This window comes from Panthera onca, chromosome E1 (assembly GCF_046562875.1).
Source record: "Panthera onca isolate mPanOnc1 chromosome E1, mPanOnc1 haplotype 2, whole genome shotgun sequence".
NCBI lineage: Eukaryota > Metazoa > Chordata > Mammalia > Carnivora > Felidae > Panthera > Panthera onca.
Genome location: NC_138352.1, coordinates 31,452,634 through 31,478,922, shown reverse-complemented (window position 1 = coordinate 31,478,922; position 26,289 = coordinate 31,452,634). Strand labels below are relative to the sequence as shown.

The window sequence follows — 26,289 nt, the reverse complement described above, 5'->3', positions numbered from 1 at the left end:
GGCGCGGTGACGTCAGGGCGTTGGGGCAGCTCCTGTGACAGACGGAGCTGGAGCGGCGGGGCGGCGGCGGAGTCCGGCGGCTGAGATAGCGAGTGAGCGAGCGAACGAGCAGCGATCCCGGGGCTCAAGAAGCGAGAAAGAGAAGGAGGAGCGCTCGGGCGCGAGCGAGAGGAACCGCGAGCGCCAGGCTTGGGCTCGAGCCCCAGAACGGCTGAGGAGCCCGCCCGCTCCCCTCCCCTCCCCCTCCCCGGGACCGGGCCCAGCGCGCCATCCTCCCCCTCCCTCCTTCCCTCCCTCCCTCCTTCCTCCCTTCCCTCTCCCTCTCCCCCTCCCCCGCCGGTGGATGGGAGTGAAGGACGGAAGAGGCCCTGCGGAGGCGGCGGTGCAGCGCTCCGGTAAGGCGGCGAGGGTCTGCGCTCTCCCCTCTGTCTTCTCCTCCGCGCTCGGGCTGCTGCGGGCCGGGCCGGGCGGCCTGACGAGGTGGCTGCGCCGGTCCCCTCCCTCCCATTCTCCCCTCCCCCTGCCGCCGCCTCCTCCTTCTTCTTCTCCTCTCCTCGCTCTCAAAATGGCGGCCGCGACGGCCGTTGAGTGAGAGACACGGGAGGAGGGGGGACAGGCCGGGGAGGGCGCTGTCCTCGCTCCCCTCCTCCCCGGCCCGGGTTCGGGGGGTGCCGGGGCTGCCCCGACTCCACCCGCGGCCCTCCCCGGGAGGAGATCGCCCTCCTCCCTCAGTGACTTAGCAAGAAAAGTATTCTTGGGTAGGAAGGGCGTGGAGAGCAGGTCGCTCTCTGATCTTGGGGAAAGGGTTCGGCCCTCCTCTCCCTGGCCGCGGAAGGCGAGCACCGCAGTCCCCACCCCACCCGTGGTTGGCGGCTTGGGGACCGGGCTCAGCCCCGCGCGGCCTCGGCACCCATAGGCCTTCAGGCGTTCCGTCCCCCACCTGTCCTTAGGATGGGATTGACCTAAGGAGGCTGGCCCAGCCCTTCTCTGGTCCCTCTGTGCGGTGGTCCAGCCTCTACATCCACTAAAGAGGAGCGGCCGACCCACCGAACCATCCGCAGCATCCACCCACCAAATCAGGCAGGATTTTCTTTTCTGCCACTAGCTCCTGAAACGGGAGTTGCCTTTTGACGTTGTAACACAGCTTCGAGGCCCTCAGCCATTCCCCTTCATCTATCTCCCCACTCCTTTAGGAAACGCAGTGTCTTCTTTAGTCTCCCAGCTGAGAAAATAGAGAATGTCTTTGAGGTGGTGGGCAGATTTTAACTCTCTCTCTCAACATTAGAGAAGAGAAAGAGGTTTTCAGTGTCTTAGATAAGAGAGAGCAGGGTGCCTTGGCTTTATTTGTTTTTCTGCTTTTCTTCAGTGACTTAGCAAGAAACTCCCTGGGAGGAGGGCAGGAGATTTTCTTTTGGGGTTGGGGTTTGAGTCCAGATTACATCAATCCTTTGGTTAAGAATTTGTACTTTTGAAGAGAAGAACCAGATTTGTGGTTTCATTCTCAATGGGCGATGTCATGCCAAGGTCCCCCCCCCCCCCCCTTTCCTTAAGAGGCAATCGGGAGAGAATAAAGATATTACTGTTGTTCTGACCTCTACTTTAACACGTAACCCTCGACATTCATAACGTTTTAAAGGGTAAACAAATTTGTGCCATTTTTGGAAATTCTATTTTTGTTGGTAGGTGGGTTGTTTTGTGTGAATTTCATTTTGAGTCTAGGGCGGAGGAGACATAGCTTGGGCCTTTAATACCAGTAATGTCATCCATCCTCTTTTGCCTCAGTAGTATTTACTTAAAATTTTTTTCTTCTTTCTTTTTATCCTTTTTTTTTTTTTTTTTTTTTTTTTTTTCCTCTTTTCTGCAGCAGGGCTTGATTGCTGCAGGGTTCAGCCTCTTATTCAAGAAAATTTCCTGCCTGGGTTATGTCGGCAGTGATATAATATTGACTGTATAAAAAGCTTTTACTTAAAAAATTCTGATTTCGTTCCAAGATATTAGCTAGCTTTTAATCTCTCATGGGTATCTTTCAGGACACAATTTTGCAAAATAACTGGCAATTGCAAATTGCAGTTTTTATTAAAGCAGAAGTGTAATCTGTATTTAGGGTGATTTATTCTTGTTCTATTATAAATGATCATTGTTTGAACTGTTCAGAAGGGGAGGATCTCTGAAAACAAATCTGAACCTGTTATTTTTTATAAATCAAAGGAAGGAACACAATTTCTCACACAATATTTCTGTGTATATTAATTTTGAGAAAGATTGCCCTGTTTTGGTACCCACTCCCTCCCCTTTTAAAAATGGGCTAATATTTGTGGATGCTGTGAACAGCCATTGAGCTGAGGAGACTGGGTGGAGTAAGAGAGCAGAAGCTGTGAAATGCTAGATTGCCCTTTCATAGCATTTTTCTCTTGCTTATGTTTTGTAAGGTTATTTGATACTATTTGGTGCTACAACAAAGGCATTTCTCTGTGGTAAATCTTAAAATCTGTTGTTTTTAGTTTCGACCATTTTTGCAAGGTGAGTGTTGAACGATTGGGGTAAAAAGCAATGCCCCTGCTCTTAAGCAGACACTTATTGTCTCTCTGTATTTGTGTGTGTACATACACACATACAACCCTTGTTCATGTTTTTTATTCTTTTAGTAAAGTAAGTGTAAGTTAATAATGCCACAAATATTTGGCGAGAAATAGTGGTAGAAAATATGGCAGAAATCTAAATGAGAATACTGTATATGTCTTCTTTTACTTTAGTTTGCACTGAAACATTAAATCTATGATTTTTCAAATAACATCACTGAGTAAAAAGGGATAAGATAATTTGTGTTAAAGCCTATTTATAAAGGCTTTCTTCTTGTGTTGTCCCTTGAAAGGGACCTTTTGTAAGGTACTACCATAAGAGAGGGTAGGTCGCTTTAACATCTTGCATTGGGCATTCATGTGAATAGACATCTTCAGAGAATGTCACATTCATGTGGTAAATATGATTTTGATGAGCCTTAAGACTGTTTGTCAGTGTATGATATATATTTACACTTTTGTTATTTTTAATGTGATTAGAAGGTAGAAGGGTTCATATGGTGAAGGATGGGTAAGGTTAAGGATGGTAATTCACTATGTTATGTGACATATTCCCATCCTAGTATTTTAAGGTATAAAAGCGCACTAAGAGTGGTGATTTTTCAGTAGACTATTAATTACTCAAGAGCGTAAAATAATTTAACTTAAATAAGAGAGCTGTAGCTCCAAATATGTATCTGTGAATATATGAATGTTTCTGATACATGTGATAGGATCTTTAGCTTAATTTAGAGATCAGTTTTTAAAATTCTTCATAATCCTGTATTTATAAAACTTTTATGAGATTGGGATAGATTTCTTTTTTCTTTTTCTTTTTCTTTTTTTTTTTGTAGAATTATTTGGTATCTATTTTCCAGATGACTTTACTACATAAGAAATTTGGAGATGTTTCTGGAAGGGAAAAATCAGTACCACAATTTTTCATTTTATAGCTAGAACATCCATGTTTCATTGTATTTTTTTTTCAATGTAAATGTTTCCCTCCTATGTACTCAATAATACACATACATAGATAACATGCATATACGCCTTATGGCTCATATTGTAGGTACCCAGAAAAAAATAGGACCTTACTTTTTGTTTACATGTGGCTCCCCTTATTCACATCTTGTCATCTTAAACAAGTGATAGAAACTATATGGAAGTTGACAACATTAGTATGGATGTATCTTTAAAAAACTCTGGGCGAAACCTTAGGGCAATCAGAATGAATTTTCCAATTCTTTCCATTGAATTCTGCGGCAGTGAGTCACACACTCTTTTGCCAAAGAGACTTAAGGCCCAGTTGGTTTTGAACTGAGCTAGCCATGTCTGCTGTGGTCCTAAGAGAGATTTTTTAATTTGCTTTTAAGTCTCTGTTTTGAATATATCATGACAGGCAACCTGTTTTCATATCATATATGTTGGAAAAAGAGAAATAGTTAAATTGAAATGGAAATTCTTTGCCACTGTTCTTAAGTCTTCTACAATAGGACTGTAATTGTTTTGTTTTTACATAAAATGTTGCTCTATTTAAAATAAAACTAATGGTATGCGGTGAGTTCTGAAAAGATAAAGGAAAACCTAGGCTGAAGATATTAAGCTGTAAAGTGAATCCTAGTTGCTGAAGGCCAAGTGTTTTGAGAAATCTGTACTTCATGAAGAAAGATACTATAATATAAGCCTAATAGTTAACTACAGTGAAGGTTTTTTGGATTACTTAGCTTTGTTGCTGGTTTGGCATGACACTTTCGGGTAGTTATTAAATAGAACTGTGTTTTATGTGTATAAATGCTATGTGTATAATTTTTAACTTTGCCATGGCAGTTAGAGTTAATTGATATTTGTGAAATGCTTTATACTCATTGGATGCGGGCATCATAAGTGCTTATTATTTAGATTTATTGCTTTCTCTTTAAAAGATGGTGGCTTTTGGTTGAAACATACCTAGTTAGCATTGATGTGTGTATTCATTAAGGATACTTCTGGAAAGGTATCCTAAAGTTACTGTCATTTAACATTGCCAGAAACATTTCCCTCGAACTTTGTAAATATATTGAATGTAGTACTTGTTTTCATTTGTTCTGTCAGCCACTTTTGGGCAGATTGGTATTCTTATGGATGAGAGAACTAAAATTTAGAGAATGTCTTTCCCTAAGGTCACATGTTGGGTTAGCAGCTAGAATGAAGTAAATATAAGCACTGAACCACTTGGGTATTTATTGCCTTGTGTGATCAAAGAAACATTCCTTATTCCTTTGACAAAACGGACCCTTCTTATGTGTTTGTGAATTTCTTTCTTTTTGAAAATGGTGAAAATCCGTAGCATTTATTGTCTGCATCATATAAATTTGCATTTATTAACTTTCAGTCTTGTTAACTATTTTGCTTGCATAAGGCTTTAGGCATTTGAGTAGGGACTCCCAGAAATTGTCTATTACAGCTTTACAGTAGTATTAATAAGTAAATAAATACTTGGTGCAAACATGCAGGTAGTATTAATAAGCAAATGTTAATTAAATAATATTTAATATTAAATATTTAAGTAAATATATAAGTAGTATTAATAAGTAAATACTTGTTGCAATAGATTGAATGCAGGATTATGTGAAAGGAAATGTGCTGTGTTGTAGTTCTTTGTAATAGCTAACTTCCAGCGATCTTTCAGGAATTGAAGTGAAGGTGGGAGAGGTGTTTATCCTTCCTTTACAGAAGTTTCATGTGTCCCACGGAACAGAGACATGTTCCTGACATACTTGTATCAGGGCCACAAAATTCTCAACTTAGTGAATTAACCCACCTGGGTACCTTACATTTGCATCTTGTAGTTACTTGTTCTTTGCGTTTTGATTATCTTTGAGCTCTTATGTGTTGACAAGAGTTATTGACAGTTAACTAAGGCTGTTAATAACAAATTTTCTGAGAGACTGTCTTTTGATAGTCATAAAATTAAGTAAGAATCTGGGAAATTTCCAAAGACTTTAATTTTTAAAACCATACGAAAGTTTCGTGTTTATTAAGATTTTGCATATTGTTTAATCCACTTTTAGTCTCTGGCAAAGATAGAAGGATATGTTTTATGATTTTATTGCTCTGTATGCATAAGGCATATATTTTGTCTATTCATCTTTCTGTATTTGTTTTTATTTTATCAAAAATATGCTGACTGCAGGACACCTGGTTGGCTCAGTTGGAAGAGTGTGTGACTCTTGATCTTGGGCTCGTGAGTTCGAGCCCCACACTGGGTGTAGAGATTATTTAAATGAGTAAATAAAATAAAAACTTTAAGAAAAATTATGCTGACTGCAAAAGAAGGGAAGGTGCAGATGAATCGGTGTTATTAATTATTTACCTTTTTTGGTTAATTTTTATTTTTTAAGGGTGGGGAAAGTTCTATACATTTAGTATTATCACAGAAAATAAATTAAGGTGTTGACTAAACCATATATGAATATTTTAGTAGTCCTAACTCCACAATTTGCCAGCTATGTGCTTTGAGTAGAAGCTTCGATTTCCTTTTCTATAAATGGGTAATATTGACAGTATCTAACTCACAAAATAATGGCTACTGTTGAATGATGAATGGCCTGTAAACCCTTCATAACTATTTTTATTGTTGGAGACCTTTTTTTAAGAAAGAGAATATAACATACAGTTTAATCAAGTAAACAGTCATTAATATATTAATATAGTAGCTTTTATAGTTGTAAGTATATTTCTTAAGAATTAGTATTGGGTTTTTTTTCCCCTTCTTTGGTATCCATTATGTGTATCTGAATCCTGTAATGGCTTCAAAGTTTCATAATAGGTAAAGAGTGCTATGTAAATCAATGCTAAGTGGAATACTTTTTTTTAAATGTAAAAAGCATGTTGCAAATGAGCATTTTATTTAAACTGAAATATGGTTTACATCTATTTTAACAATCAGTATTTTTGTTTGTACTGTTAAGTATTATTAATTTAAATAATCCCACATTTTTCCTATTTTTTTTTTTTTTAACAAAGTTTTTATTTTGGAATAATTTTAGATCTACAGACAAGTTGTAAAGATAGTGCAGAGAGTTCATACATCCCTGAGCCCGGTTTTCCCCATTGTTAATACCTTATGTTTTTGAGGTACATTTGTCAATCTTGGTAATTACTATTGGCTACACTCCAGACTTTATGTGGATTTGACTAGTTTTTCCATTAATGTACTCTTTCTGTTCCAGATCCAACCCAGGGTACCAAATTGCATTTGGTTATGTCACTCCAGTCTCTTCTGGTCTGTGACAGTTTCTCAGTGGTTCCTTGTTTTCCAGTACTATCTTGACAGTCTTGAGTAGTTCTGGTCAGGTATCCAGTAAAATGTCTCCCAAGCTGGGTTTGTCTGGTGTTTTTTCATTAGACTGGGGCTATAGGTTTTTGGAAGAAATACCACGGAGGTAAATGGCACTTCTCATCACATCATGTCAAAGGCTACATGATACTCACTAAACATCACTGGTGGTGTTAACCTTCATCATTTGGTTAATGTAGTGTGTGCCCATTTTCTCTACCCTAAACTTACTGTTTTTTCTTTTTCTTTATCCTTTGGAAGCTAGTCAAGTTCCATGTAGAGGGTGAGCAGTGTTTACATATGTTAATTGGAATTCTTCATCTCCTCTTCTCCATTTATTAAAAAATTTACATCTTTGACTATCAGAAACATTTTGTTTAGGATTTTAAATATTAAATAATCCTAAATTTTGCCTGGTTTCCTTTTTTTTTTTTTTTTTTAATGTCTATTTATTGAGAGAGAGAGAGAGAGAGAGAGAGAGAGAGAGAGAGAGACAGTGCAGTTGGGGGAGGGGCAGAGAGAAAGAGGGAGACAGAATTCAAAGCAGGCTCCAGGCTCTGAACTTACAAACCGCGAGATCATGACTTGAGCTGAAGTCAGACACTTAACCACCTGAGCCACTCAGGTGTCCTTGGGTTTCTATTTAAAAAGTATCCAGCACCATTACATATCTTTTTCTTCTAAATGTTTATCAATTTTTCTGTCCAGCAAACATTTATCTATATTGTATCCCAGGTGCTGAGGATACAAACATGATTGTCAGTCCCTGCCCTCAAAGATCTTAAAGTATATAAGTATATATTTAATATGCAAAGGTAGCACAATAGTGCTGTAATCAAAATATGTACTTGGTGTGATGAGAGTCCAGAATTTTCAAGGAAGTCTTCACAAAGATGTTGAACATTTTTGAAGAAACCTTGTCACATTGTTTGGGGTTCCAGGCAGAGGAAGTGATTTGTGCCCAGTCTCATGAGTATACCTTGGTTGGTGAGGAAAGGTCCCAAGTAGTTAAGTATGGCTGGAGTGATGGGTTAGTATAGAGGAGTTGATCTGGCCTGATGACATTGATCTGGCCTATAAAGTAGGGTGTTACATGGACCGTCTTCATCAGATGTAGGTTTTTATCTATTAAAAATGGAAATTTCCAGGCTCCATCGTAGACTTAAGCAATAAAAATTCCATGGGGAGCACCTGGGGTATCAGCATTTTCTTTTTTCTTTTTCTTTTTAATCTGGATTTTCAGTAAGCTTCCTAGTTGATTGAGAACCACTGTTTCTGCTCTTGAACTGCCAGTGGAGGATTTTGTTATGGTAAGTGCCTTTCTTTAAAAAAAATTTTTTTTTTAATGTTTATTTATTTTTGAGAGAGAGAGACAGAGTGCGAGCAGGAGAGGAGCAGAGAGAGAGGGGGAGACACAGAATCTGAAGCAGGCTCCAGCCTCTGAGCTATCAGCACAGAGCCTGACAGGGGGCTCGAACTCACGGACCGTGAGATCATGACCTGAGCCAAAGTCGGCCGCTTAACCATCTGAGCCACCCAGGCACCCCTAAGTGCCTTTCTTTAAGAAAAGCTGCTGTCAGCAATGTGTAAGATGCAACTATGGAGTGGATGGAGGCAGACAGACCTGTGAGGAGACAGTTTAAGTGGCAGTGCAGATTGAAAGAGTAGATTTGAGAGAGATTCAGTCTGTTTAATATTAGTAACCAGTTAGATAATGGGAAGTGAGGAAGATGAGGGAAGTGAAGAATTGAAGTATTTTGTTTTGATTTGGGCTATAGAGAGAATGTCAAGAAGGAACAAGGAAGAGTTGAGAGAGGATCTAGGTTGAGGAAGGTTTTTTTGTTATGGTTGCTTGTGTGTGTTTTAACTGGATAACTGTTAGGTGTACTGGAGACTTGAGTTCTAAAACCTTTGGTGTTTTTGTGTTTCATATGTTTACCAGTGTAATTAATAATAGAGAATTTTTGTTTTTTATTGTTTACAACGTTATGAGGCATTAAAAAATTGATTCTCTAATCGGAATGTATTCAGTGTACTCTGTTGTAGGAACCATGCTGAGGTACTAGAAGGTGCTCCAGACAGGGGACAGCAGAAGTAGAATCATAAAGGTCACATCGTGGGGAGAAGGAAGACCTACATTTCATGATGCTCAGTGTGTGAGCAAAGTGGGGCTTGATTAGAAATGAGACTTGAAATGTGGGCAGGGACCAGCTACTAATCGAAGGCCTTATAAACTGTTTTAAAGCATGTAGACTTTAGGAAGTAGGGAGGCAGCATAGTTCAGTGATTAAGAGGCCTGATAATGGAGCCCAGATGCTGGGTTCAACTTTCAGCTCTGCTGCTTACATAGCTGTGTTATTTATATTTTACACGTGTGTGTGTACACACACATGCACACTAAATAAAAGCTAGTTATTTAAATTCTCATAGGTAGTTGTGAGAAGTAAATGAACACTTGTAAAATAACTTAAAGCAGTGACTAGCATATAGTGAGTGCTATGTAAAAAATAGGGAGCCTATGAAGGTTTGTTTTTAAGTAGAGAAGTGATATGGTCAGATTGTACTTTAAATAGATGGCTTTGGGAGCTCTATAGAAGGAAGATAGATGTTAACGGGCCAAGACTGGATTTAGGTAGACCTGTTGAAATTAGTCCAAGTGAGAGGTGATGGTGTGAACTATGGTAGTAGTGGTAAGGATAGACAGGATAATTCAACAAATATTGAGGAGATAAATTTGACAGATCAAGGTAATTGGCTACAGAGGAAGAAATAAAAGAGTTAAGGTTGACTGCCATATAAAGTATTATTTCTAACATTTCTAAAGGGATACTTTTTTTTTATAGCTTTTTAAAAAAAAATTTTTTTTTAACGTTTATTTATTTTTGAGACAGAGACAGAGCATGAACGGGGGAGGGTCAGAGAGAGGGAGACACAGAATCCGAAACAGGCTCCAGGCTCTGAGCTGTCAGCACAGAGCCCGACGCGGGGCTTGAACTCACTGACCGCGAGATCATGACCTGAGCCGAAGTCGGCCGCTTAACCGAGCGAGCCACCCAGGCGCCCCAAGGGATACTTTTTAAAGTACCTTGGATCTTAGCTATTCTCTGTACTAGTGGTATTTGAAGCTTTGGGAGTATGTTGTAAGCTTCCATAAAAATGAGAACTAATGGGGTGCCTGAGTGGCTCAGTCATTTAAGCATCCAACTCTTGATTTCAGCTCAGGTCATAATCTCACCGTTTGTGGGTTCGAGTCCCGCATCGGGCTCTGCACTGGCAGTGTGAAGCTTACTTCAGATTCTGTCTCCCTCTCTCCCTGCCCCTCCCCTGCTCACTCTCTCTCAAAACAAACTTTAAAAAAAAAATGAGAATGGTCATACTTTTTAATTTCTCTAAATTAATAGGCTTTTGTTTTCTTCTTAGTCAATAGAGATAAATTTTTCTTAAAGGATATACTGTTAGGCAGAAAACTTACTTTACTTAGGTCAAGTCCAAAGAGCCGGAAATCTTGAATAATAATATTATTATATATTTTCTGTGTTCTCTTTATGTTGAGATTTGTGATTATAAAGATAATAGCACCATGGTGTAATACTTGAAAAATTTGAAGTACTGTTCAATCTTTGAAAACATTACAATTTGGGGGACGCTTGGATGGCTCAGTTGGTTAAGCATCTGACTTCAGCTCAGGTCATGATCTCACAATACGAGAGTTCAAGCTCTGCGCTGGGCTTCGTGCTCACAGTGCAGAGCCTGTTTGGGATTCCCTCTCTCTCTGCCCCTCCCCCACTCACGCTTTCTCTCTCAAATACATTCACTTTAAAAAAAAGATTAAAATTTGAGGTCCCTGGATGGTTCAGTCAGTTTAAAATGTCCAGCTCTTGATTTCAGCTCAGGTCATGATCTCATGATTTATAAATTTGAGCCCTGCATCAGGCCCTGGGCTGACAGTGCAGAGCCTGCTTGGGATTCTTTCCCTCTGCCCCTCTCCTGCGCGCGCTCTCTCTCTCTCTCTCTCTCTCTCTCTCTCCTAAAAATAAATAAGTAAACATTAAAAATACCATTAAAATTTGTTAGTTCTGTTACATCCAATTTTTTCATTGTTTATTCACGTGATAAATAAGCTTTTTTTGATAAATAAACTTTGATAGCCAGAATATTTAATCACATTCATTTCTTGGGTAAATCTTAGTTTGCCTCCCTATTTCTAGATTTGTTAGGTTTGGGGAGGGGGGTATTTTATTTTTTATTATTATTAATTTTAATTCCAGTATAGTTAACCTACCGTATTAGTTTCAAATGTAAGGATTTGTCAGATTTTAAGAATGGCTTTTTTTTTTTTTTTTTTTTGGCCAGTTTTATATAAAGGGGGTGGGGAGCTTGATTGAAATTAGAACTTTTGGATTTGAATTTTCTCTAGATTATTAGTGAAATAATTAAATTATAGGAAATTTAGTATCCTTATGTAGTTTTTTTTTTTTTTTTTTTTTTTTTTTACTCCTTTATGTAGTATTTTAAATCTGGGTCCTGGATTATAGAGTATCTGTCCCTTAGGGTGTTGCAGGCCCATCAAATCTCCCCGCTGTTGAGAAAAATGATATTTAAACTGACTCTTGAATGAATAATTGGAGTGGACATGGAACATTTTAGGTAGAGGGAACAGCAACATACACAGGTACAAAAGCATGAAAAACGATTGTGTATTCTGGAAAGTAGTTTGGCAGAGGGGATTTGTAGGGTATGTATAGATATGAGGCTGGAAAGGTACATGAGTCAGATTGATAGACTGTGTAAAATTGTATTCTATATACATACATTGTAGGCAATTTGGAAGTCAACAAACAGTTCCAAGCAAAGACGAGCATTATGATCAGATGTGTATTTTAGATAGTTTATGTGGGTGGAGTGAGGGATATAGATTGGAGTTTGAAGGTCACTTGGGAGGCTTTCTCAGGAAAGAATGATTAGTGCTTGAAATAAGATCATGACAGTGAAGGTTACTGATGGTAGAAAGGTTTAGGAGGAAGAATTGTGAATGAGTAGTGTGATGGGGAGAGGGAAGTATCAGAAGATATCTCAGATTTGTAGCTTGGGTGTCTGGGTAAAATTGAGAAACTGGGTGTTGCTAGCCATAGAGAATAAGAGGAGGAATTATGTGGGATGTTAAAGCAGCCAGATTAATTTTCCTGAACCATAGTTCTGAAATACTTGGCCCAAACCCAGCTTTTTACTGTCTTTAGTGATCAAAAACATGAAAATGCAAAGCACACATTGGTGGACACATGGTATTTAATAGATATCAGGTTAATCCCAAGTAGGTGCTAAAGGACTCTTCTTGTGTTCTGGCTCATCGTCTCATCCTTTTTCTTATTGCCTGCCATGTATCCTGTGATTCAGCCTTATGAAGATACTTCCGTTGCTTTATGTGTTTTCACTCTTTACCACTCCTTTTCTCTTTTCCTCTCTGTATCCTCTGCCTGTCAATCTTTTGAAAGTGTGCATATACCAGATTCTCCTTTTCCAGGCAACTTTCCCTAATTTTTTTCACCTGAAAGAAATTTTGTTTTCCTTTGAGTTCATCATCTTATGGCATGTGTTACTTTTTCTCTTGTTCTAGCTTACGTCAAAGTTTATCTGATGTATCAAATGAGCTAATGCATTTAAAAAGCCTAGAACGGTGCCTAGTACTCACTAGACAGTAAATGTTGGTCATTGTTATTATGGTGATGATGAAGATGATTAAGATGAGTTAATAATAGTAATAGGGCAGTCCACCTTTACTTTCTGCCATCTTGTGATGGCAAAACTGATTTATTCTTGTCTTGGACACTAGGAAAGCAGTGTCTCTTTTACTTTGCTTATGTATGTAAAAGTGCAAAAGGTACTGCATCATATTGTCGTCTTCAAGGTGAAATTATCTCTATCTTCACTATTCCTGAGCTCGGTTGAGGTAGCTGAAATGGTAGACAAGTCCTTAACACTGATTATCTCATTACGCTTTGCCACAACTCTTCGATGTGGGTAGTAGAGCTTCTTTTATAAATGATCAAATAGGCTTAGGAAATTTGAAAATTTGCCCAAGGTCACATAGTTTATAAGTGGCCAAGTTGATATTTGAACCTCCACTATTTGACTCCAAAATACTGCACAGTGGGACCTCAAAAGTGTAGGATTTATTCCTTCAGTGCTTTCATATCATTTACATAATCAGAGGGCCTATCATGGGACGTATAGTCAGAAAAGTGCTTTTTGTTTTTTCTTTCACATATTTCCAGTTTAATTATGGAATATATCAAACATGCAGGAAAAGTACCTGTAGTAATGTAAAAAAAAAAAATCCACACAAACTACTACCAGAATTGACAGATGTTAATGTTTTTGTCATATTTGCTGTAGTTTAAGAAATAAAGCATTATTGGGGCACCTGGGTGGCTCAGTTGGTTAAACGTCTGACTTCAGCTCAGGTTCTGCTTAGTACTTCTCACAGTTGGTGGGTTTGAGCCCTGTATCGGGCTCCACACTGACAGCGTGGAGCCTGCTTGGGATTCTCGTTCTTTCCCCCTCTCTCTCTGCCCCTCCTCCACTTGCGTTTTCTCTCTCTCTCTCTCTGAAAAACAAACTTAAAAGAAAAAAGAATGCATTATGATAGTCACAGTTGATGTCCCTTTTATACCTCTTTCTAATCCCTTTCCCCTCCCTTGCTCTTCACAGTGGTAAAGTTCTCTTAAAGTTTGTATATATCCTTTGATCTGTCTTTATACTTTTACTACACATATATGTATCCATAAACTATATATAATGATGCTTAAAATTTACATGAATGTTATATGTAAATGTAAATATTATTGTACAACTCGATGTTTTTAACCTAACAAAATGTTTTCTAGATGTGTTATTAGTATATGTAGATCTAACTTATTTTGTTGTATAATTTATTATATACGCTTGTACTGTAGTTTCTTTATACTACAGAAATAGGCATTTAGGTTGTTTCTAAATTTTTGCTATTACAGATAGTGCTTCAGTAAACGTGAAAGTGTCTGTGGATAACATGATAAAATAGCTTTTTATTTGGTTTTGCGTTACAGAATTTATCCTAAGGTTAAATAAATATTTGTTCTTCCATAATTTTTATGCTTTTAATTGAATAAATAGAACAGATTGTATTGTTGGCATTGTTTTTTTTTTTTTTAAGCATAAATTCCTAAATCCTGTTCTACTTTCTTCAGTCTCTTCAACTGTTCAAAAACCATATCAAATCAGTACTGAGCTGGGGATTTGCACATTGGTTGGCTGCCTTTAGGCAGAATGAAATCTGTAAATGCATTTCTCTTTGCCCTGCATTGTTAAAAAAATTATTTTAAGTTAACATTTAAAAATTAGCTATTTTGCATAAAGTCTCTATTTTTGGATTATCCTGAAAAATTAAAAGCTCTTGCAACTGTGAGACCCACATTTTCCCATGACAACATTTGGCCTAAGCTGCATCAAACTGCCCTCCTTTAGATGGGCATAAGCTCGCCAGTGAAACAAGTTCCTACCACTTATTACTGTTTATTATTGCCCTTGCACTGTTTTTTATGGTGAAGAAATACTTCTCTGTTGGTGTTTCTATAAAACATGGGAAAAAATGGGGCACCTGGATGGCTCAGTCAGTTAAGTGATCAACTCTTGATTTTGGCTCAGGTCATGATCTCATGGTTTGTGAGATTGAGCCCTGTGTTGAATCCCTTCTTGGGATTCTGTCTCTCTGTCTCTCTCTCTGCACGTTCCCCGCACATGTGTGCTTACAAAATAAATATTTTTAAAAATGGAAAAAAGTATAGTGGGACGACTGCAGTAGTCAAGAAAAGTAGAATAGAGCATATATCTCTGGAAAGTGAATATATTGTAATATGATTTATATGCAAACAAAATGAGGCTTGTATGGAAAGATTATAATCTTGCTATCATTTATATCACCTGCATTGTTCTCTGTAGACATGTGCTTGTGATCTCTGCATTTTTGTGTAAGTAGCTGTGAGAACTGCTGCACGGTGCAGGTGAAGATCAAAAAGATATGAAGACAGTTTATAAATCATGAAGTTCTGTGCAAATAAATGCAAGATATATACCTGTTTTGTTTGTTTTTTAAACCTGTGTTATATATACCCTTGTTCTAGAAAGGTTTTAAACAGAGGGGTTGAAAACTGGTTTAATGTCCTCAACGATCCTACCTTTTACCAAGTATATTTATTAAGTACCTTATCCAGAGGCTACAAGTGGATGGTCCAGAGTTTTCTTTTTTTAGGATTTTTTTTTTTTTTTTTTTTTTAAGTAATCTCTACACCCAACACAGGGCTTGAACTCACAACCCTAGGATTGAGTCACAAGCTCCATCAACCAAGCCAGCCAGGCACCCTAGATCCAGGGTTTGGATCACAAACATGTTTTGTCTGCTCAGTCTTCTATTATTTTTTAAAATTATTATTATTTCTTTTTTAGAGAGTGTGAGCATGGGGGAGTAGCAGAGTGGGAGAGAGAGAATCCCAAGTAGGCACCATGCTCAGTGCAAAGCCCAATGCGGGGCTTGTTCCCACAACCCTGGAATCATGACCTGAGCTAAAATCAAGAGTCGGATGCACAACCAAGTGAGCCACCCAGGTGCCCCTCAGTCATTTTATTTTTAATTAAACTTATATTAAAAACCCAGTTCTATCACTGTTGTCTTATTTTTAGCTGATTTGCACTTTTACCTCGTCTCTGTATTTGATTTGTAATCCTTTAAGGCAGTTGATAAAGATGCACAAACTGCAAAATACCACAGATTATTAAAAGTAAAGAGAAAGAAGAAACAAAAATAAAGGGTAAGGATAAAATGTAATCAGAATCTAGGGCAAAAAGGTATATTACAATGTTCTTGCTACAGGCAGAGCACAAATTTAAGTCTTAGCTTTCTGTGAGCTAGCAGGAGAAACAAAAAACCTGTTAAGGTTATTTTCACAATGTTCTTACAGTAAAAGTAAGCTAGTTAATTCAAAAGGATAACTAACCACTTGGCACTATCAGATTAGAATTTCTCATAAGGGTCTTCATAATGAGGATCATGTACTGTTTTCATTACCCTCATCAACATCTCTAAGGTAGATGGATGTTTAGCATTTAATAATAATATGGAAAGACCAACCCCATCATGTGAGAGTCAGTCTGAAAAAGTGTGTAGATTGTCCTTTGGTGTCTGACCAATGGATATAATTTCTCTTAACCCAGGTTTTGATACATATTGAGATTGTAAATCATTGGCATGTACCTAAAGTGCAGATGTTGCATACATCAAATACAGACCATTTATAATGTAAGATTTATTTTATCTTTTTTTAAGTTTATTTATTTATTTTGAGAGAGAGCGAGAGCGTGTGCGCACGAGTGGGGGAGGGGCACAAAGAGAGGGAGAAAGAATACCAAGCAGGCTGCATGCTGTCAGTGAGGAGTCTGACATAGGGCTGGATCCCACGAACCATGAGATCATGACGTGAGCCAAAACTAAGAGTTGGATGCTTAACCAACTGAGCCATCCAGACACCCCTATATATGTAGGATTTAAATGTTTTTGTGAAAACTAAGTTTTACCCAGATAGGATTTGCGTGAATGCTTGAAGCTTAAGGTTTTTCCTAGAAATTTTAAATCTGCTACACAACTCTCTTGTTTGAAGGTACACAAAGCAGTATTCTTCCAGAGTATCTCCAAATGGTAAAATCATTAAGAAGTAGACTTAAAGAAAAAAGGGGACAGTACACAACCCTATTTTATGCTGCTGGAAATTGACTCAGCAGACCATTTTTTACTTTTATTTTATTTTATTTTATATTTATATATATTTTTTTAATTTTTTTTTAATGTTTTTTTATTTTTGAAGGAGAGAGAGACAGAGTGTGAGTCAGGGAGGGGCGGGGGAGGGGGACACAGAATCCGAAGCAGGCTCCAGGCTCTGAGCTGTCAGCACAGACCCGACGTGGGGCTCAAACTCACAAACGGCAAGATCATGACCTGAGCCAAAGTTGGATGCTCAACCGACTGAGCCACCCAGGCACCCCTATTTTTTTTTTTTGAGAGAGAGACAACAGAGTGTGATTGGGGGAGGGGGAGAGAATGAGGGAGACACAGAATCTGAAGTAGGCTCAAGGCTTGGAGCTGTTGGCACAGAGCCCAACATGGGAACCACCAAGTGCGAGATTATGACCTGAGCCAAAGTCAGACGCTTAACCAACTGAGCCACCCAAGTGCCCCAGCAGAAGACCATTCTAATGGATCAGGACTCATGATAGTTTTTGCATAGCTAAATGTAAGGAGGTATTTTTATTTATGTTTGTAATAGATATGGTCTCTACCCTCAAGAAATATACTATATGGCTTTGCCCCTTAAAAAGATTTTTTTCCTTCAGCTGTAGTAGAACTGCAGTTCTGTATCTTGTTACCTTCACTACTGAATCGTTTGAATTCAGGGTCAAAACCTATTTTCTGATGAGTGCCCTTTGTATTTCTCAGTTTGCCATCTTTAGCCTCAGCTTTCAGCAATACTGTATTTTCCAACTGCTTAAAATACTTTTGCATTTGGATATTTTATTGTCCTATTTTATTTAACATTATTTTTCCTTCTTCTAAACCCTGCCTCAAAAAATTTCCAGTCACTTCCATTTTTTTAGTCTTTCAGTTTATAAAGCTAACTTAGTCTTTAGCTCATGTTATATTCTCTTTATCACCTTCTTTCCTGTCCCCTCCTTCCCACTTTATTTTTAATAGATTGTACATTCATTTAAGGATGGATTGCATTTCTTTCATCTGTCATCTTAAAACCTCATAGCACTGAGCCTAACATAATGGTTAATGAATGAGTTAAAGGATATGTATAGCTCACGGCTTCTAATTATATTCCATTTATATAGGTTTCTTATGGGCAGGAACTATTTCTTAACATTGCTTTTATGTCACATGTAACTCCTATGTGGTGAGCTACATGGGACACAGATATGTATTGTTGGGTTTGAACACTGGGTACTTGGTAGATCCTCGGTAAACAAATTGAATAATTGATACCCAAGAATATAGTCCTCATGTATCCGTTTGAGCAGAGATAAACATTGCTGTGGATAATAGTAAACTGGAAATCAGTTGAGAGACACTGCAGGTTTTCCAGTGTGTTGTCATAACACCTGGGCAGTTGTCCTTGGATGTAAACAGGGAATCTGCCTTTAGGACCAGAGAAGGTCCTCTTCAAGACCAAGAGCAAATAGTGGACCGTGTCAAAAAAAAAAAAAAAAAAAAAAAAAATTCCACTTTTGCTTAATTGCAGTTTGACCATAAAGCTCTTTTTTAAAAAAAATCATTCCCATTGGTGGCTCAGTCGGTTAAATGTCCAACTCTTGATTTAGGTTTAGGTCATGATTTCATGGTTCCTGGTATCTAGCCCTGAGCTGGGCTCATCGCTGACAGTACAGAGCCTGCTCGGGATTCACTCTCTGTCCCTCTCTATCTGCCTCTCTCTCTCTCTTTCAAAATAAACAAACATTAAAAAAAAAAAAAATTCCCATTGCTTCCATCCCAGTCCAGGCCTCTGTCATCTTCTACTTCCAGCTTCCCCTTGCTTTAATATGTCTTATGTATTATCTCCAAAACAATCACCGTGAAATACCAATTTTAGAACATTGTTCCTTTGCTTAAGAATTGCGGTGTTTTCGGGGCACCTGGGTGGCTCAGTTGATTAAGTGTTCGACTTCGGCTCAGGTCATGATCTCACAGTTCATGGTTTGAGCCCCACATCAGGCTCTGTGCTGACAGCTCAGAGCCTGGAGCCTGCTTCAGATTCTGTTGTCTCCCTCTCTCTCTGTCCTCCTTTGCTTGTGCTCTCTCTCAAATAAACAGACATTTTTTGAAAAATTGCAGTGTTTTCTGCATTGTCATAATTCCTTCGGGCTATCTGCATTAGGATTCACCAAATCTTATGCTAAAAAAAAAAAAAAAGGCACTTAGCACAGTGAGTCTTCTATTATTTGTATGACTGGAAGTATTAGAAAACTGTTTTCTTGTGTTACAGCAATGGATTTTTTGTGTGTGTGACTTATTTTTAACTTAAAAACTGTTGTAGCTGTGCTTGCTTAATTGTTCCCTGATTAGCATTTGTAAGCAGAAACCAGAAAATATGCATGTTAGAATGTAAAAAGGTCTTTAATTTTTAAAGTTTTAGTATAAAGTTGAGACAGCCAATTGATTTTCTGTAGGATTTTAAAATTGATGTACTTTATCTGATAAATACTAATCAGTGTTCAGCCTTTAAAAAGAAAAAAATTATATGGAAACCAGCCCCAGGGAGCTGGACTTTGACTTTTGCCCATATTTCAGAATTTAAATTGTTTGGAATTCTAAAAAAGAAGGATGAGAGTAAAGTGATACAGTGCACCTTTACTTCCCTGAACATAGTAGATTTTAATCTGTTTTACTACGATACCTGTAGAAGTCATTTAGAAACATCTATTAGATACCAATTGTGTGTCAATTACCATGATATTTGATAGAGATAACAATGAGGAATATGTCAAGGTTGGGGCTTTGGAGGAGTATTGTTGAGGAAACATCAAGGCAGATGATTACAGTGAGTGTGAGAATTGTTAACTATGTGTATGCATAACTATGAAATCACAGAAGAGGGAGTTACTCTGCTTAAGTTTTTGGTTAAAACTGTAAATAAATTCCTCAAGTTCTGCTATTTATGCTAGCTACTGTAACTTTGCTAATGTTCTTTTTTTTAATGTTTATTTATTTAGAGAGAGAGTGTGAGCAAGGGATGGGCAGAGAGAGAGGGAGAGTAAGAACCCCAAGCAGGCTTCGTGCTGTCAGCACAGACCCGGACTTGGGGCTCAAGCCCACAAACCATGAGATCACAACCTGAGCCGAAATCAAAAGTTGGATGCTTAACCGACTGAGTCACCCAGGCGCCCTGCTAATGCTCTTTAAATTTTTTTTTTTTTTTCCAACGTTTTTTTATTTATTTTTGGGACAGAGAGAGACAGAGCATGAACGGGGGAGGGGCAGAGAGAGAGAGGGAGACACAGAATCGGAAACAGGCTCCAGGCTCCGAGCCATCAGCCCAGCGCCTGACGCGGGGCTCAGAGCCTGACGCGGGGCTCAAACTCACGGACCGTGAGATCGTGACCTGGCTGAAGTCGGACGCTTAACCGACTGCGCCACCCAGGCGCCCCGCTCTTTAAATACCCTTAATAAGTACTAGGTTGAACCTGTGTAATTGCCATTATTGGCAATTTAATATGGTTTAACCCTAATAGTATTTTGGTATGGCAGTTAAAACATGGTTAATGGCTTTTGCCAATACTGTTTGATAGTTGTTGAATAATTGATATTCTGTTAAAATAAAGCCTTGACTATTGAATAAATGCCATTTTGGAAAACATTTTAAAAACTTCAGCTTGGTTTCTCTTTTTAAGAAGATATTATATTATATATGGGGGTGCCTGTGTGGCTCGGTCAGTTAAGTGTTGACTTTGGCTCAGGTCATGCATCTCATGTTTCGTGAGTTTGAGCCCCACATTGGGCTCTGTGCTGTGACAGTGCACTACACGGAGCCTGCTTGGGATTCTCTCTCTCCCCCACCTTCTCTCTCAGCCCCTTCCCTGCTCAGGTACTCTGTTTCTCAAAATAAATAAACTTAAAAAAAAAAGAAAATATATGAAAGAATTTCATTAAGTATAAATTGCTATGCAGTTATATTTTATAATTGCTTATGACTGTGGAAATACAGTTAATTAATTTGCAAAGTTTTGCTTTCAAAGCTTGATTCCTTACAAACATTTGTTGAGTGCTAAGACCCTATGCCTGGTTCTAGAGAAGCAAAGAAATCAGTTCAGTGTTTGCCTAAAGAGGTCAGTGTGGTACTAGAGACAGCATGTATATAATTACTTAAAAAGAATGTGAGAGGCAGCACAAGGTAGCATCAGTGATTTTTCAAATTTATCTTAACAGTGGAAACTTTCCCCCAAAAATCTCTTATGCAGAAACTCAATATATAAGCAGATAAAATAGAATTTTGCCTACCTGGCCTCCTCTCTGTTCACATTCCTGCTGTTTGAAACCATTGCTGTGGGAGTCCAAAGCAAACCTGGCTTGAATCCTGGCCCTGCCACTATCCAGCTGTTTAACCTTGGATACATGACTTCTTTATCTGTTGAACGAGGATATTAGTTTTTTTGCTGGGTATTGTAGGAATTAAACATTTTAGGAAAGAGGTGTAGCATGTCATGTCGGTAAATGGTAATTAGGATTATAACATAGATGGCACCGTGAGACTTTAAAAAAGAAGAAACCTACTTCTGACAAGGGGGGTGGGTTAGCCAGGGAGGGCCTCACAGAGGTAGTGATATACTGCTTTCAGGCTGAATCTTGAAGGGGAGGAAAATTGCAAAACATGGTAAAGGGTGTGTACCCCAAATAAAACATTTTAATAATGAAGACTTGGACATGTGGAATCTGCCTCATTACACCTTTTTGGAGATAATGACCTCACCTGTGTTCTAGGTAGCATTTCCTTACATTCTTTGACTCACATTTTAGTATTAGTCTGGGTCGGGCCAGGCCAGAGTAAGAATCACTAACTTTCTTTAGCTAGCTAGTTAAACTGATTACTTAACTAAAGGAAAAAAAGTACCCTAAACCTGAATTTGTAAACCATGCCTTGGTTATAATGTAATGGTGCATTTACAGGGAAGTCCTTCCTTTTTTAAAAAAATTTTTACTCATTTTTTGAGAGAGAGAGAGAACAAGCTGGGGAAGGTCAGAGAGAGAGAGGGAGAGAAATCCTAAGCAGTCTCTGTGCTGTCAGCACAGAGCCAGACATGGGGCTCAAACTCACAAACCGTGAGAGCGTGACCTAAGCGAAAACTGAGTCAGATGCTCAACTGACTGAGCCACCCAGGCACCCCATAGGCAAGTCCTTCCTAAATGCAATTGCATTAGTGTGTTGGGAATTAGGAATCTTTATGTCCTCCTCTGAGGTCTTAGTATGTAGGTAAGGGTTGTTTTTTGCCTGAGATTGCAGTTAATGGGACTGCTGCTATGGATAAATTGCAGGTAGATATTTGCTTTAGATTTTTTGGAAAGAGAGCTAGAATGTTAGTTTCTAGGAAAAACTATTGAATCATTATTATTATTATTATTATTATTATTATTTTATGTTATTTATTTTTGACAGAGAGAGAGAGAGAGAATGTGAGCGGGGAAGGGGCAGAGAGACAGGGGGGCGGACAGAGGATCCAAAGTGGGCTCTGTGCTGAGAGCAGAGAGCCCAATGCAGGGCTCGAACTCACTGAGCTGAAGTTGGAAGCTTAATCGACTGAGCCACCCAGGTGCTCTTAGTGAATCATTATTGGATACTTTTTTCTACCTCAGCAATGAAGGATTTTTCTTTTTATATAAATCCGATTTTATTTGTTTTTAATTTATATCTTGTTTATTTTTTTATTTTTAGGTTTTGGAGAGAGCATGCACAAGCCAGGGAGAGTGGGGGGTTGAAGTGGAGAGAGAGAAAGAGAGAGATTTATTTTGAGAGAGACAGAGATGGTATGGGGGGGGGGGGAGGCACAGAGAGAGAGAGAGAGAGAGAGAGAGAGAGAGAGAGAATCCCAAGCAGGCTCCGTGTTCAGTGCAGAGCCCGACAGGAGGCTCAATCAACTCTGGGATTCTGACTGAGCCAAAATCAAGAGTTGGATGTTCAACCTACTGAGCCATCCAGGTGTACCTATGACAATCAGATTTTAGACAAAACATTTCAGTGTGATAGACAAATACATTGAAGGAGTATTAAAGTGGGGGAGATATAGAAAGAAATTAAGGTATAGATACATAAAATCATATAACACTTAGTGTATACCAGTCAGTGTTGTAAGTACTTTACATGTAATCAACTCTTTTAATCTGTCTGACAGTTCTGTGAAAGAGATACTATTAGTAAAAGTAGCCTCTATCAGTTAACTTAATTTGTTTGGCTAAGGGAGTTTGCAAACTATGGCTGGCAAACCAAATCCTGCCTCTGCTACTTATTTTTGTACAGCCTGTGAGCTGAGCTGAGCATGGTTTTTACAATTTTTAATGGTTGAAAAAGCAAAAGAATATTTTGTAAAATTTGATTTTAAAAAATTGCATGAAATTCAATGTCCGTAAAATTTTAGGAACAGAAACAACCTATTTCTTTTCACATTGGGTTTTTTTAATCATCTTTTTTTTTTTTTAAGTTTTTATTTAAAAATTCCAGTTAACATACAGTGTAATACTAGTTTCAGGTGTACAGTATAGTGATTCAACACTTAAATACATCACCCTGTGCTTATCACAAGTACACTCCTTAATCTCCATCACCTATTTAACCACAAACCTGTTTCTTGGTTTGCCTCTCTCTTTTTCCCCCTTTGCTCATTTGTTTCTTAAATTCCACATATGAGTGAAATTGTACAGTATTTGTCTTTCTTTGGCTTATTTCACTTAGCATAATACTCTCTAGCTTCATCTGTGTCCTTGCAAATGGCTTTTACATATTGTTTATTGTTGTTTTCTTGCTACAGAAACTCTTAAGGTTAGCAAAACCTAAAATATTTACTTTCTGGCTCATTACAGAAAGTTTGCTTACCCCCTGGTCTAGGTAAATAGGGGAGAAGATATGATTAAAATAAAAGGTGGGGCGCCTGGGTGGCTCACTTGGTTAAGTGTCCAACTCCTGGTTTTGGCTCAGGTCATGATCTGTCTCACAGTCCTTGAGTTTGAGCACTGCATTGGCTCTTCGCTGACAGTGTGGGAGCCTGCTTGGGATTCTCTCCCACTCTCTGTGCCTCCTCCCGCCTCCCATACCATCTCTGTCTCTCTCAAAATAAATCAATAAACTTAAAACAAATTGTTTAAAAATAAAAGGTAATAAAATTAATATAGATGCAAAAGAATGTGTCTTTATTAGAACATACCAGGAAGACTAGTTATATAATGAATAAGTCAGCTGTATTTTCTTCTTGAAAAATTTTTTAGAAATCTTCAACAGAAGCTTAACTGTAATGAAAAATGCTTGCTTATTTCAAAATGTTGGACTGACGTCTTTTTCCTATTAATATCTCTTCAAGGTATATCTGAGGAGTCTTGTAAATATGTATATTATGTTGTTTGTTTTTGGTTTTTTTTTGAGAGAGAAAGAAAGTGCATGTGTGTGTGCTCGCGCGCATGTGGAGGGGAGGGGCAGAGGAAGAAAGAGAATCTTAAGCAGGTTCCATGCCCAGGGTGAAGCCCAATGGAGGAATCCATCTCAAGACTGAGATCATGACCTGAGCCAAAATCAAGGGTTAGATGCTTAACAGACTGAACCACCCAGGCGCCCCTTGTAAATATTTTTTTGAATTTGAGTGGCAGTTGGAATTATCAATTAAATCTGAGTACCTGGACCTTGTAATTTGATTTTTGCCGTTAAAGCCCAGATATCATTTTCTGACACTGATGATTTCTTGATGAAATATTCATAATTTTGCTTTTGACCCTCTAGGACTGGCTGTGGTTTATACTGTTGAGGGTATGGTTCTCTACTGAGGATGTGCATCAGAATCACTTGGAGACATTTAAAAAATTTAGATGCCTCCTCAGAATCTCTGGATAAGGCCCTTTACCATAATTATCTTTAGGAAATTCTTCAAGTGGTTCTAATGTACACTCCTGGTTACTTCCTTCTTCAACTATTTTAATAAGTCCAATTTGACAAAAATATGTGTGTGACATTTATTGTTCTGTTTCCCATAGATGTTTTTCAATCTAAAGAATCATTGTCTAAACTGATACAAACTTGCAGAGGTCAGTGGCATCCGTTTGTTGAATTCATTTTCTTTTGATGTTACTTAATCATGTAATAGAATGCAAGTTGAAAGATATTTATATTAGAGAGCAAGAAGTATAATTCAGTATTCTTCATTTTTATAAGATATTTATTTGGCATCATGGAATCCCAGAGATTCTGGAAATAATGAATTTGATAAAGTAAAACACAACTTACAGGAAACAAACATTTTTAGGAGGAATAATTTATTTATATTTGAGAACCATTTTGTTTTGTCAGTGTTCTTATCAGGCTGTGTGTCTGTAAAATAACCATATAAATAGATGTTTTTGTTTTCATTTAAGTAAATTTACAAGAAAAAAAATGACCCACAAATCTCTAAAATCATATTAAAACAAGAAATGTTTGTCTTTTTTCACATTCCCTTTTACTGTTGATAGGCATGCACTGTTGTACCATACAGAACAGCTGGTTTGCGATGAAAAGCACTGGAAACTATATACAATAAAATCCAAGTAAATCAGAATTTGTTTCTTTGGAACCTTCAGCTGTTCAAAGTGGCTACATGCCTTAAGTCAAAGAAGAGAAGGAAACCTTTATTTGTTTGTTTGTTTGTTTATTTATTTAAATGCTTATTTATTAGAGAGAGAGAGAGAGAGGGAGTACCAGCAAAGCCTGGGAGGGGCAGAGAGAGAGGAAGACACAGAATCTGAAACAGGCTCCAGGCTCTGGGCTGTCAGCACAGAGCCCGATGTGGGACTCAAACCCACGAACCGTGAGATCATGACCTGAGTCAAAGTTGGACACGTAACCGACTGAGCCACCCAGGTGCTCTGGAAACTTTTTTTTAATCCGTGAAGAAGCAGTATTAGAGCACTCATCAACAAGTAAATACTGCTCTGATGAAGGTTATATCTAGCATGTTTGATGGGTGTGCCATGGGAATGTGAAGATGCATCCTGATCAATGTCCATAAAGGGAGAACTAAGAAATGGTGAGGGAGACAGGCCAAGAAAGAAGAAACCGGGAGGAAAAAAAAGAGGAAGCATCAGCAGTAATGAGATGGTGCTTATAAATTCTAATGGTAGTGAATATCAAAAACTTCGTGGAGAGTATGATGAAAATAAAGAGGGGGTAGGATGAGTTCTCAGTTACCTATTTTGCATGTCAGTAGCCCTTATTTGGATATCTTTCTTGTTTGTTGTAGGTTGGAAGCAGTTTTTTACTTTTGGTAACCCTTGAAGGTTTTAATTTGCCTGGAGGGTATCCAGGGTGTAGAGTTTGAGCACTGTGAGGGGTGAAGAGTATTCATTCAAGTAGAGTTCATTGACCAAGTCTATAATAATAAAGGCTGCTATATTACAACAGAACTGAGGATATGGGGATATATTAGGGTACTCCAGAGAAAGAGAACCAACAGAATGTTATATATATGTTTAAAAGGAAAAAGTAACAATCTCTCTCTGTGTGTCTCTGTCTCTCTGTCTCTGACTCTTGGGGGGGGGGGTTGGTTAGATTTTAAGGAATTGGCTTACATGATTGTGAAGGTTGGCAAGTCCAGAATTTACAG

General features: G+C 38.3%; 1 protein-coding gene across 1 annotated transcript in view; it reads left to right on the top strand.

Moving 5' to 3' along the window:
- The first annotated feature begins 60 nt into the window (after positions 1–60).
- PAFAH1B1 (platelet activating factor acetylhydrolase 1b regulatory subunit 1) overlaps positions 61–26,289 on the top strand; it is a 76,202-nt gene continuing 49,973 nt past the window's right edge. The window contains exon 1 of the mRNA XM_060646960.3: positions 61–395. The gene's annotated coding sequence lies outside the window, so the exon portion shown is untranslated. The remainder of the gene's footprint in view (positions 396–26,289) is intronic.